The sequence below is a fragment of the Xenopus laevis genome, chromosome 7L (assembly GCF_017654675.1).
Source record: "Xenopus laevis strain J_2021 chromosome 7L, Xenopus_laevis_v10.1, whole genome shotgun sequence".
Lineage (NCBI taxonomy): Eukaryota > Metazoa > Chordata > Amphibia > Anura > Pipidae > Xenopus > Xenopus laevis.
The window spans coordinates 72,926,134-72,941,276 of record NC_054383.1 but is presented as its reverse complement, the minus strand read 5'-3'; the positions used below and the strand labels follow the sequence as shown (position 1 = coordinate 72,941,276).

At 38.7% G+C, this 15,143-nt stretch overlaps 1 pseudogene; it reads right to left on the bottom strand.

The window, feature by feature from the left end:
- Nucleotides 1–3,355: 3,355 nt before the first annotated feature.
- LOC108696388 lies at nt 3,356–13,659 on the bottom strand (annotated as a pseudogene).
- Between the last annotated feature and the right edge of the window lie 1,484 nt (nt 13,660–15,143).

Here is a 15,143-nt window from a genome sequence, read left to right as displayed (position 1 = left end):
GAATTCATGTACACTTGACTATTTTGACTTATGGGAGTGACACCTGTGATTGCTGTATCATCCTCCTCTATCTACCCTCCTCTGTGATATGTTAGACCTACCTCATATGTGAGTAAGCCTGTGGTCAATTGCATTATTGCTTGTGCTGAATAAATCCATCTTTTATTTCATCTAGGGATCCACTGAATCCACTATTTTGGATTCGGCCGAACCCCTGAATCCTTCACGAAGGATTCGGCCGAATACTGAACCGAATCCTAATTTGTATAAGGGGTGGGAAGGGGAAAATATTTTTTACTTCCTTGTTTTGTGACAAAAGGTCACAAAAACTAAGATTCGCTTTACGTTCAGCCAGACAGAAGGATTCGGCCAAATCCGAATCCTGCTGAAGAAGGCCGAATCCCGAACCGAATCCTGGATTCGGTGCATCCCTAATTTCATCAAAAGAACCTCCTGGCAAAAATCAATCTATTTTTGTATACAGTAGCCTGTGTGTTATAGTTGCACACAAAGGGACAGCTTCCACTTAGCGAAGGCCCTGATCCTGATGTGTGAGTCCAGTTGTTACCCATGCTCATACCAATAGCGGGACACTTTAATTTGATAGCCCAGATTAACGCTACATGTTTGTTGGGGAAATTGGTGCAATTTGGGAAAGGGGGCTGTCTAGGGATACTACATTTTATCTAAAGTAAGGCCTTCATTATTTCATTCTCCTTCTGAGTACAAAGGCATTTTTGAGCGATTACGCATTTTGAGACAATTTCCAGTATTGTCTATGGAAGGTGCTAGAGATGTGCTTGAAATAAGCATGATTATGTATATTTTTCACCAATGTTAAATCTGGTTTACAGTTAACTCCAGGGAGGATGTATGTTGTTGCAGCAAGTAAGGCTGTTATTTTGCAGGCTTAGGAAAATGTCGGATAGATGGGTCCCTGGAGTGAATGGAGAAGGGCAGAGTGGGCCCACCATTCCATACTTGACTGTTTTGCAGTAGCCAAGCTATAGGTAGCTGTCTGATTAAAGGTGAGTAGCAAATAAAAGAGGTGTGGAATTACACCTCAGTGCTCCTTGGATCCCTCCTTCTGTTGGAGGGAGGTTGTGAGGCACCCTGGACACCTCCTTTTGTTGGAGGGGGGGGTTTGGTTGGTGCCAGAAGGTGAGCTGGGCCAGAGGCTGATGAATTGGAATCCCTGGAAGAGAGAGTCAAAAAGGGCTTAGGGAGAAGCCTAAATGTTCCAAGGGAAAAGCTATGAAGGTGTGCTGTTTAAACGCTAATGAACTGTGTTCCTATAATCTTTATGTTGGGAAGAGATTGCCTGAATAAACCTGTGTTTTGGACTGAAAATGTGGTGTTCCTGGCTTCTGATCCCATGCCGACCTGCCTACGATTGCTAATTTCCCCCAAAAACTATGTGTAGCCAGATTGTCACAAAGGATATTTTCAGGTGTTTTGTGTCATGTCTTTGCCCTAAAACCTTCATTTTGCACTCGTACCTTTGGTGAAAATCCAACAATTATGGGCTTTATATTCTACAGTTTTGTATATTATGGTTTCAGATAAAATCTGTAAGATAGGATCTGACTGAATTGTCTGTTGCTACCGTCTTGGTTATGGGGGTTTAAATGGAAAAGAAATAGAAAAACAGCCAGTTAAGTTAATCAATTTGTTTAAGCACATTTATACTTTATTAATGTCACACAAAGATAACATTGATGATAGCATTCATTAATTTAACAGGAATATTTGAATTGTGGAAGAAAAGCTTGTCTAAATGCTTGAAATGTCAGTAATCAGAACGCTACAATCGGCACTTCCCTTCAGCAACAAAAGGTGTTTTTTTCCAGAAACAATTGTGGGATGAACTCTGCAGGCAGTATTTTCCAGACATAGTCCTAACCGAAGCTAAACTACATCATATAGGTCCTTGCTGGATGACTTAGTTGACTGTGTTCCTGGAATAAAAGACTGTACCAAAATATTAGTGTGTAAAAATATTATAATAGAACATTACAATGTTCTGAGATACTAAAATAAATCCCAACAATAAGCAGACACCATTAGCACCATTTTTAAACTGTAGTGTTAAACTGGGGTATATAACAGTGAATTCTTGCTTTTATGTATCAGTGCAGAGTATGAAAAATCCTTTTCTTTCGCAGAGAGCCATGCGCATTGTATGATACATTATCAACACCGTCTACAAGTGTCATGCAGTATTTGTGTCCTGACTTCTGCATACGCATTGTTGTTAACTGCTACTTATGGCATCTACATATCCATTGCTTCAGCAATAAATGCTCCAACATGCTATACATGTCGCTTAAAGGAACAGTGGATGGTACAAATGTGACATATGATTATAAATGGAAGTGTGTTTGTCCTTTGGAAGCATAACATCAGGGTCGTACTGGGCCAACTCCCTGCATGGAACTATTCCCGCTGCCCCTGACCTCCCTATCTGGCCCTGGAAGAGAAAAGGTACAGGTGGGGAGGCCGCAGGGGGTTAGAGCTTGGGTAGGGGCCCTGCAGGCAGTGGCTCTGTAGGGCCCCATACCCCTCAGTTCGATGCTGAATAATATAATGGGGTTATGTGGACTATCCCCAACATATGTACTTATACATGTAGATTGGATGGTGACTGAATGTATTTCTTTATAAAAATTGCCTGTTAACTATTTTTTTCTGAGATACATTGACAAAACGTCTAAGCCTCCTATCAAACCCCACATAAACCATATGACAATCAATTTTTTTGATTCAGGTCACCACAATATCTATCTTATTGATGCCTAGATAACCATTATTCATTAAACATAGATTTGTTTTATTGCACACCCCTAATATATTTTTATAAAACATTGGCTGTATTATATGTTACAGTATAAACTGTACAGAATCCAAGTTATGTTGATGTTCCTGCTGTGTCATGCCAAAAGAAACTGCAGAAGACTGAAAAAGGATTTGGAGCTTCATCAACCAAGCCAACCCCATAAACAACACCATATAGCAATACAAAAATATATGTAATGTTGCACCATACAAACAACCTATATTTCATTATAATCACTGTTCCTTTAACTTTGAATGAAAGGCCAAAAATACGTCTTCTGGTGGAAATCACTCGCTTCAGCATTTTTGTGCAGAGATCCATTACTGCTCATGCATCAGTCACAGACATTTCCATTTAATAACATTAAGGGGCAGATTTATTAAGGGTCGAATAATAAATTTGAATTTTCTAATTTTTTTTTTGGTGTCAAAATTCACACATTCAAATTTTAATCCCCCAATTTGAATGTGAGAATTAACACACCTCGACCATGGAAACAGTTTTAATTCGAATATTCGCCACCTAAAACTTGCCAAATTCATTTACAAGTCAATGGCAGAGGTCCACTGATTCATTTGCATATGTAAATAGCCTTCCTGACATTCAAGTTTTTTCTGAGGAAAATTTAATTCAAGTTTCATTTTCGGATTGTTACCATTCAATCAAATTTTTTCATAAATAACCTCCTGTTCCAGTTGTGAGTAAATTAGAATTTATTAAGAGTATAAAAAATATTTACATCAATTTGAAATTCGACCTTTGATAAATCTGCCTATAAGAGTGGACAGGGGCATTTTGTCCACTGCTGACCTCAGCTGTTTCTAGTTGATGGCATCAGCAGACAATAATACCCATGTGCCAATTGCCCAAGTTGTATAACCACTGATTTTGTTGTTCACTGTATCAAATGGAAACCAAAATGGTAATTATTCAACTGCAAAATGATCTTATTTTTTATGTTAATGTGTGAAGTAAAATACAAAAACCAGCAACCTAAATAAACCAAGGGCTGCATCATATCGGCAGAAGTTGTCACCTACACAAGATTGTGTATATTTATAGATCTGTAGAGAGTATTCCAGGTACATAACTTCATACTCAGTACTAATATGTTTCCCTCCCTGAAGAAGTCCATCTGCAAGAGCCAGCCATTTGGTTTAATGCAAGGGCACCTTCACGTGTATATCTGTCACTGTTGGTTAGTTGTGTGTCTTCTTGGTTTGTGTAAATATCAGTTCTGTTTATGCAAAGAGAGTTATCTACATTCTGTGTGTTAACATTAGAGTTTTGTATATAGTTGGTCATTTCCTCCTTTATATTGGTTGAGCCTCTTCCTTGCCCCATTCTGCTGAATTCCTGAATATCACAGTTTATTTTATGCATTTTCTTGGCTGCCTCTGGAGTCTCATTCTTCATATCATGGGTTATAAATCCACACTCCTGTGACTTATTGTTGATCTCCTTCAAGTTACTGCAGTGCTCTGAGGTCTCACAACTTATCACCTTTAAGTTATGGCTGGAATGTTCTGTTTTTAAACTACTGCCTTCTGTGTTATCAAAGTTTTTTTGCACGTTAAAATATGTATCTTGAGTTTTGTTGCTTATACTTTCAATGCCCATGCTGGTTCCCTGTAACTTACAACTTTCCTGCATGTCTCCGCTGTTCTCTTGTACCTCACCAATCCTTTCCTTCATTCCTTTACCTACCTCCTGTACATCACTACATATTGCTTGCATTTGTCTACTGGCCTCCTGTGTCTTATCGCTTCTTTCATGTATGTCTCTGCTGGAGATTTCAGTCTCAGGACCTATTTTCTGCATATTACTGCAGGACTCCTGTGCTTTATAGCTCTTTCCATGCATGTTACTGCTTCTGTCCAGTACATCAGAGCGGCTTCTGTCCATGCCACTGGCAGGTGTTAGGGCCTCATAGCTTGTTAGCTTGTTTTCTGGATATAACTGCTGGATTCATCTGCCTTGTCTCCTCTTTCCAGTGTGCTACTGCCGGACTTATGTGTTTCATCGCTGTTTTCATGAATATTACTGCTTGACACAGGCTGCCTCATCATTTTACTGTCGATAGTCTGCAGGTTTTCTATCAAATCTATTTGAAAATAGAGAGAGAGAGAGAGAAACAATTTTTTACTTAAAATGAATAAGCACTAATTTATACAATGGGAATTTATAAATTTTGGAATCCAAAAGCAAAGAAGCAGACATAAAGCATATTTGTGACCACAATGCACCTTGTTCCCCACAACACAACAGATACGAATGTTCTGTAATGAACATTCATCTGACAGAAGGGCATGCTAAGATGCAAAACATGGGCCCAACATTTAGGGGCATATTTATCAAGGGTCGAATTTTGAATTGAAAAAACGCTTTGAAATTTGAATTCAAAAAGACCAAACGAAATTAAGTCGAAGTTTCTTTTGGTCGAATAAGTCAGTTTTCTATCAGATAGGTCCATATTCGGAATCGTACAAATCGAAGGAATAGCGCATTCGATCGAATTCGATTCAAAGTTTTCCCCAAAAAAAACTTAGATTTTTCAAAGTCCACCAATTGACTCCAAATAGGTTCATTCAAAAATTCACCTTGACCTTTGATAAATCTGCCCCTTAGAGTCACATTTATCAAGGGTCGAATTTTGAATTCATGTGAGTTTTTTAAAACTCCCATAAACTCCAAAATATGACCAATCGAAATTGTTAATAAAATCTAATTTTCACAGCTCAGACAAATTGAATCGACCCGAAAACTTGAATCAAATTTGATATGAATTAGAAAAACTCAAATTAATTTCAATTAATTCAAAAAAAACTATATTCACATTTTTTCTCCTTTAATGTCAGGAAGGCGGCAAACATCACCAAAATGATCCCTGGCCATTTCACTTTTACAGCAATTCTGCAGGTTTAAGGTGGCGAATAGTCAAATTCAACTTCCAAAATATGGTAAGTCTTGAGATTTTAATTAAAACTTGAATCGAGTTTTAATAATTGACAATTCGAATTTGAGAGTTTTGACAAAAACAAAATTTGATAATTCGAATTTTCAATTCGACCCTTAATAATTTTTAAAATGTGAAATAACTGATAATGGGATAATGGGTTTCCAGATAACAGACCCCATACCTGTAGTATATTTGAAAAATCTTTTTCTTTCTCCGTGCACATGAAGATTAATTGTTCGTAACTAGAATCTGATTTAATAAGCAATAATATACTTACAGCTTGAAATGCTATTCCTTATTTGACAAAATACCCTGTCATCACAGGACCGTGATCTGATGGCATGCATAAACCTTAGCTCTAGTGGATACTGAGACATTTCCAAGTTTATCATAATAGGAATAAATCGGCCTTCAGAAAGAGGTGATTCTACCAGAGCTTGGTGCATCTGAAATTTACACCAGCCATCACTCAGGAATTCTGGAGTTAGCAGCATTATCCAGCAATGGCTGTTTCTCAAACCACTGCAAATCTCAGATGGAATGGGGCTTCCTAATGACATGTCCCTCATTGGCAGGAAACAACGCAGATTCTCTGGCTGAGATTCCAAATAACTAAGCAACTTTAAAGCATAATTTGAGTCTTTGTCACTATGGCAGATATAAGCATCGTAAAGACGTGACCATCGGATGCAGTTTTCAGGCCAGGAAATAAGAGGATGTAATGTTGGGGAGCTTTTTGCTGATGCCAAATGACTCCGGCAACTTTCAGAGGGTTTTTCAGAGGAGGAAGAAACCTTAGAAGTGACAGGGTTGGATGATCTGGTTTGTGTTTGCTGATCTTTCTTTACCAACTTCTTGCACCACCCTGCAACAAAGAAATGGCATCCATGATTAGATATTCTGTAAAGACGTATTAATCAAAGTAATCTTTCTATTGCAAAATACATACACTTAGCTGTAATTTATTTTCTTACTTGATAAATAACATGCTTTACACATTTTTCACACAAAAGAACATAATATCATGTCACGCATTAAAAAAGAATGTTGTGTACACGAGCATAGCCTACATATAGAGGGCCATTTATCAAAGGTCGAATTTCGAATTCATGTGAATTTTTTTTTTAAATTCGAATATACCCACAATTCGACTGGCAGGTTATTTAAGAAAAAAATTGAATGTCTAATATTCCAATGAATAGTTCTGACCAAAAAATTCAAATGGTATTCGTACACATCGAGTTTTTTTCCTGCAATAAAACCTTGAATGTCAGGAAGGCCATTAAAATCTCCAAATGGCTCAACAGAACTCTGACATTGACGTGTACATGAACTCGGCAGGTTTTAGGTGCCAAATATTCGAATTAGGACTGTTTCCACGGTCGAGTTGTGATAAATCTCACATTCAAATTTACATGTAAATGAGTCCTTGTAACTTTCCTCACAGTTCTGCCTTAAACATTAGGTGAAGTTTTTGGTAGCTGTGCCAGGGATATTTCTGATTGTCTGCAGCTTCTATTAGATGACTATAGTGATGAGGAGGTTATTCAACATTACTAGTTAAAAAAATAATAATAATAAAAGTGTATGGGGGGGGATAATGTGTACAAAAAAAAAAGAGCAACTTGATCAAGCCAAAAACCATTGAAAATATGTCAGCTGAAACATTAGGAAGTGGCACAATAACACTGAAATTAATTTAATAACAAATCTTTTTATTTTACATAGTTGGGTTGAAAAAAAAATCAAATTCAACCCCACCAAATGAAACCCATTGCACATACAATTGCACACACTCACACTGACCCCTCCATACACTCAGGTATGGTATCTGTGATCCGGAAACCCGATATCCAGAAAGTTCAGAATTACAGAAAGGATGTCTCCCATTGACTCCATTTTAGCCAAATAATCAAAACAGTACCTTGTATTTGATACAAACTAAGATATAATTAATTCTTATTCAAACCATAACCACCCTATTGGTTTATTTATTTTTTTTTTTAAATGATTTTCTAGTAGACTAAAGGTTTGACGATCCAAATTATGGAAAGATCCAGTATCTGGAAAGCCCCAGGTCCGGAGCATTCTGGATAACAGGCCCCATACCTGTTCCAATATCTATATACTAATTGTAGATTTTACTATCACAATAGCCTATGATATTATGCTTGTCCAAGAAATCATCCAAGCCACTCTTACCGTATATACTCGAGTATAAGCCGATCCGAGTATAAGCCGAGGTACCTTATTTTACCTACGAAAACTGGGAAAACTTATTGACTCTAGTATAAGCCTAGACACAACTACAGCTCTGTCTCCCAGCAGCGCACCTTCCGCCAAAGAGACTCCCCCAGCGATCGACCGGACTTCTTTGCAAAGTTGATGGTGACAGAGAATTGTGCAGAGAGTGCTGTGTGTCATAAAACCATCACTGATCTTTCGTATAACCAACAGATGGCGCTGTGTGATATTGCCATCACTGTTAATCCTTTATTCAACCAACAGATGGCGCTGTGTGATATTGCAGTTACTTTTATTCTTTGATATAACCAACAGATGGCGCTGTGTGATATTGCAGTCACTGTTATTCTTTGATACAACCAACAGATGGTGCTGTGTGATATTGCAGTTACTGTTATTCTTTGATATAACCAACAGATGGCGCTGTGTGATATTGCAGTCACTGTTATTCTTTGATATAACCAACAGATGGCGCTGTGTGATATTGCAGTCACTGTTATTCTTTGATACAACCAACAGATGGCGCTGTGTGATATTGCAGTTACTGTTATTCTTTGATATAACCAACAGATGGCGCTGTGTGATATTGCAGTCACTGTTATTCTTTGATACAACCAACAGATGGCGCTGTGTGATATTGCAGTTACTGTTATTCTTTGATACAACCAACAGATGGCGCTGTGTGATATTGCAGTCACTGTTATTCTTTGATATAACCAACAGAGGGCGCACTGTTATTCTTTCATAAAACCAACAGAGGGCATTGTGGGATATTGCAGTCTCTCCCCAAGTGAACTGTTGGTATAGGAATGATTAAAAGTGACTGCAATCTCGGCTACTGCCCGCTGACCCGAGTATAAGCCGAGGTAGACTTTTTCAGCACATTTTGGATGCTGAAAAACTCGGCTTATACTCGAGTATATACGGTAAAAGTATTAACTGAATCAGCCATCACAACATCACCCGGCAGTGCATTCCACAACCTCACTATAAAGAACCACCTACGCTGCTTCAAATGAAAGTTATTTTCCTCTAGTCTAAAGGAGTGGCTTCTGGTGTATTGAACCTTTTTATAGGAAAGAAAGAAATATTCTAATATTTGGTCTGGAAAAGGACTCAACAAGGAAAAACTTTGTGCATATCAGTGCCCCCATATCAATGCTAAATTTATCAATTGTAATTACCTTTTACATATATTATTGAGCACTGGTTTCAGCCAGATAGATCTCTCTAGGCAATTCACATCGCAAAAATTCTAAATTAGGTAAAGCACTTGCTGAAGTAAATTTTTATAATGACTTGAATTAATGGAATTGAAACAAATTAATTACATTGTGTTTTATTCATTGTATTATTTGAAATAAACCTTATTTGTTGTACTTACCAAGCATGCCGCCACTCTTCTGCCGAGTCCTCTGTATGTTAAAATCATTCTGCAGAAAAGCAAAAGGTAAAAAAAAGGTAAAATATATGTTCCTTGTCACCAACACGTTGTCATGAGTTTCTATAGTGACAAAGCAGCAATAACATTCTACTGGAAAGTTAACACTATTTTTGAATGAGAAGTACATTAATTATATGTATCACCAAACTCAAAAGTTGTCAGAAAAGCAATATAGTCAAAGAGACTTAAGATCCTTGTTTGTTAAATGAATACTAACTTGATCCAGTTGCAACTGGAGAAATCCCACCAATTTTTTTAACTTCCCCTTAGGTTAGTGGCACCAGGGCTGCCATCGGGGGGGGACAGGGGGGAGAGTTGTAGGGGGCCCCAAGGGTGAGGGGGGCCCGACCACGCCACACTTACTTGATCAGCCAGCCCCCCCATCTTTCTGAGAGCTGCTGACTTCGGGAAGGCATGGACGTTTAAGGGGCCCTGGCCACCAATTTTCTCATAATGTGGGGGAGGGAGCCCTGGCCACCAATGTTTTTTTTCTCATGTGAGGTCCTAGCCACCAATATTTTTTAATGGGGGGGCCCTAGCCACAAATGTTTTTTTTATGGGTGGCCCTGACCACCAATATCTTTTTATTTTTTTTACTGTGTGGTGGTGTACCTGTTGGTGGGGCTTGGGATGGGTGCAGCCCAGGGGGCCCAGGAAATTTTGTCGTATGGGGCCCTGCGATTTCTGATGGCGGTCCTGTAGGAATGTGCCAGTATCAAGTAGAGTTGCCACCTGGCCGGTCTGGTAAAAATGAAAGTTGATCCCAATGTTATTAATAGGGAAAAAGATAAATATATTGGAAGGCTGGTATTTTTTTCCGGAAAAGGTGGCAACCCTAGTATCAAGTAAATGCTGCATTCATAACCATTCCCCCGCAAAGCTGCCCCCAGTCCCCGCAGAGCTGCACTCACCGACCCTCTGACACTGCTAAAAGATCTTCTGAGCCGTTTCAGTGACACTGGGCTGGTGGCAGCGCGATCCTTCCATAGGCTGATTATGAATGAAAACAGGACTTTAGCCTATGGAAGGATTGCTCCCAGCCCAGCGTGACTGAAGCATCCCGGAAGATCTGTTAGTAGTGTGAGCGGGTCGGCAGCACACAGTTTGCGGGGCTGGGGGCTTTTCAGGGAACGATAACGGTTGCAGCATTTACTTTATACTGACACGTTCCTATGATTTTTATAGGAACGTGTCAGTATCTCTTAAAAGAGAAGGAAACCCTTTCGGCGCAAAACCCCTCCCCCCCGAGGAAATGCCCCTAACTTGTTGGTCACCCCTCCATGCAGGTCCTCTCTTGCCGAGTTCACGGGCGCCATCTTCGTCCAAGCGCTCTTCTTTGCTGAATACGCAAGTTGCACAAGCTTCTATGTAAATTATGTTAAGTTCCTCAGCTAATCAGGGCAGTTTTTATAATTAATTAAATTGTGTACATTTAGCACAACTTTATACATAACTTATGCAATTTGTTTAAATTTTGCAATGCAGCTGGGCCCCCTTCCAAAACTAATTTCATTGGGTTTCACTGGTTCACCCCCCCCCAGTGGTGCCATGACCACATGTTCATTATAAGGAAAAGTAGGCAGTAAAATAAAGATTTATGCAAATGTAAATGGTGAATAAGTCCACAAAAACACTTGTAGATCTGTGCCTATGAATGCCCCTGTAGGGTCTCAGTGCTGTTTTCCTCAAAAGATAAAAATAATGCAATTGTGTAGTAAATAGAATAAAGAGAGGTCATATCACCCCCACCCCTTCCTTTCTTGCTTATAATTACTCACAGGAGACGCATAAACTGCAGGCACATAATTGCAATGCAGATTCCAGGCTATTCAGCTCATCTGTTTTCCCCGGCTACACTCCTCCATATGTGCAGCCTGGCTTCCTGGTTAGCTGGTCACGTGCTCTCTGGGTGCCTTGCTGGGTCAAACCTTTCAGAAACGCACAATGCCAATACAAAAATGTTGGCTGGATCAGAAAAGCAGTGCAAAATTCCGGTAAGCTCATTGGTAACTGCCTGAAGTTTGTTTTATGAACCTGGTACACTTCCTGAAAGGTTTAAAATCTCCTCTCTGCTACCATCTAGAGGTAGATATATATATATATTCTGTTGTCAGGGAAAGAAGCGTTTTCATGCAATTATGCAAAAAGTGCATTCCTCTCAACTGTCCCGTTTTGAGAGGGACAGTCCTGCTTTTGACAGCTCAACCAGCTGTCACGGATTTGTACTGATAAGTCCCAGGTTTCTCTTTGATCTGCTGCACTGAACAACCAGAAACATATAAAGAGTATCTAATTGAATTGTGTCTTGGCAGACAGCCCAGAATTCATACTTGACATTCTTTTTTAACAGTTTGATAAGATAAGATTTTAGACTCACCTTCACTTTCATTTGTAAAACTGTAATAACATGTAAAAACCACAGAAATGTGTTCAAACTTTCATAACCTGCCAAATTATGTAAAATGAACATGTTAATTAGGGGGTGCTGCCACAAAAATAGGCATGACCAAAATATTTTTGTCCCTCTTTGTGTTTCTTAAATGTTGGGAGGTATGACTTTAAGTGTAGCAGATAAGGGTCTTGTGACACAAAGGGGCAAGATTATTTTACTGGTCGAAAATGCACACCTTTAATCCCCAAGGTCCTATAAATTACAATGTACAGAAAGCAAAGAAGGTGGATTGCGAAGCGAGTATATTCAAAAAGTGTACAATTTATTACTTATTTATAATCTCTAAATCACTGGCCGGCCAGGAAACACACTGAATAATTTAAGAATAAATATACATAAAAGAATTATAAATTCAATCCAGGTGGATAATCACTTTTCCTGTAGAGAAAACTCAAATAACTGTTCCTTGGTTGCGGTGTATGCTTGTCATTTAAAAAACAAGAAAAAAAAATTGTAGTTCAACAAAAAAGAGAAAAAGTTATTTCCATTGGGGTTGTGACCAGGATTTTTTTCCCAATATGTTGAAGCAATGAGATATGCAGAGTGCTTTACTCAGTGAATAAGCAGGCAGATCGATGAATGGTTAAATGTAGAGAGCAAAAAAAATTTAAGCGATGTTTTGGGGCGTCCCCCACTCCCTCCTCCTTGCCAGCTGTAAAACCCCCCAAAATAGATTGGAATGGTCTCACCAGATTCTAAGTTCCGGAATTCCTCGAGGGCACAGCCGGATTCAACGTTCGATTGGACTTCCCCATCTCCCGACCTGCCACTAACCATTCCGATCAAATAAAGTACAAAAGAACAGATGAGCCGATGTTCTGCCCCTGACAGCAATCGAACGAAAGTTATGTCTGACCAAAGCTGGTGACAGTTTCCCTCTGAAAATCGTACGATTGGCAATACACGCAGAGATATTAGCGGCAGCCGACAGAAATCTTTTAACCTGTCCGATCGACCAAACGACCGTTCTCCGCCAGACGAAAAATCTCGGGACTCTCCACACACGGTCCGAAAATCATACGATCAGATCTTTGCGTCTATGGCCAGCTTAAAGCACTCTGCATATCTCATCTTCACCATATTGGGAAAAAAATCCTGGTCACACCCCCAATGGAAATAACTTTTTCTCTTTTTTGTTGAACTACAACTCACAACTTTTTTCTTGTTTTCTGAATTACAAGCATACACCGCAACCAAGGAACAGTTATTTGATTTTTCTCTATAGGAAAAGTGATTATCCACCTGGATTGAATTTATAATTGTTTTTATGTATATTTATTCTTAATGTTTACATGATTTCCTAGTAGACAAGGTATGAAGACCCAAATTACGGAAAGATCCATTATCCAGAATACCCCAGGTCCCAAGCATTCTGGATACCAGGTCCCATACCTGTATTTGTATGAGTGAATATTTAGAAAATTACATATGAAGGACAAACATTTATAGAATTGGTTTCCTGGTCATTGATTTGTATAGAAGCTACATTAGTCATTTCGTAGCATACATATGTACATACATATAATATACATATGTGTGTGTGTACACACATACAATAAAAACATAGAGGGATTTTATTTCTCTCTTTGTGACGCAACAGATGAGGAAAATAATGAAGGAGTTAGTGTGCAGTTGCTGGAACTCACCGACTTGGGAAAAACTGAGTAGCCTTCTTGCGCAGGAAGGAGGACGCTGGAAATGACATTTTGCTTGCGCAGCAGTTTTTAGAGAGAGCTGAGGAGAAAAGAAAGTGGGTTCGATATTTAGAATTTGTAAATGACAGATTAGGGAATAAATTGCCAGTATAAATGAACCAGTATATATATATATATATATATATATATATATATATATATATATATATATATATATATATACAGGGCCACCATTAAGAAATCACGGGGCCCTGTACAACAATATTTTCCGCCCACCCTGTTGACCAAGCCCTGCCCACTCCACATCACAGTTAAAAGACCACACAGACATCAGTGCTAAAAAAGTAACCCCCCACACACACAAGTTATAAAAAGATATTGATGGTCAGGGCCCTCTTATAAGTTTTAAAAAAAAAAAAATTAGCGCCAGGGCCCCCCCATAAAAGATATGCAAATTAGGATTCAGTTCAGTATTCGACCGAATCTTTTGCAAAGGATTCGGGGTTCGGCCAAATCCAAAATAGTGGATTCGGTGCATCCCTACTTACAAGTAAAAAAATGTGGGCCCCAAAAAAATATTTTTTAAAAAAACATTGGCACCAGGGCCCCCCTTACAATTTAAAAAAATTGGGGCCCCAAAAAAATACTTTTTAAAAAAACATTGGCGCCAGGGCCCCCCTTACAAGTTAAAAAAATTGGGGCCCCAAAAAAATACTTTTTAAAAAAACATTGGCGCCAGGGCCCCCCTTACAAGTTAAAAAAATTGGGGCCCCAAAATTTTTTTTTTTTTTTAAGAAAACATTGGTGGCAGGGTCTATAGAATATTAAAATAATACTTTGGTGGCCAGGGGTTTAAAAAAAGGACTTCGGCTATTTTTGTGACTTCGGGTCTTTTCGCTGCTTCGGGACTTTGGCTTTAGCTATTCTCGCTGCTTTGGGACTTCAGCTGTTCCGCATTTTCGGCTGTTCGGGCTGGCCACAGATCTTCAGCACTCGGGACACTTGTCCCCCCTGTCCCCCTGATGGCGGCCCTGTATATATATATATATATATATATATATATATATATATATATATATATATATATATATATATATATATATACAAACAGCTTGTTAACCCTTCTGTTCTAGTTTCAGAGGAATTAAATGTCAGTTGTTTATTGCATATGTTATATGCTGCAGAAAGTAATCTGTGCTTTAAATAAAGCATGTGAATTTCATCTTAATGCTACCCTGGGTGACTCTGCCTTTCATTCTGGATAAGTTATTACCAAGTTTGCCACTTGAGTGAATTTCCATGTCACTCTATCTATCTATCTATCTTTTATACTATCTGTGATCTAATTAACCTTTTATAAAATGGGTACAATGAATCACGTCTATAATATTCACAAGCGTGCGATTCCTCATGTGTGAGCACACCTGCCCTGCAATTAGGGTGGAGTTTTGGAGTTAACTATTATACTTTCATGTCTGTAAGCAAATATGTGTCTGGTTAATTTCACTCTTTTAACCTTTTAAGTGCCAGCAGAATTTCACATTTTGGTTACG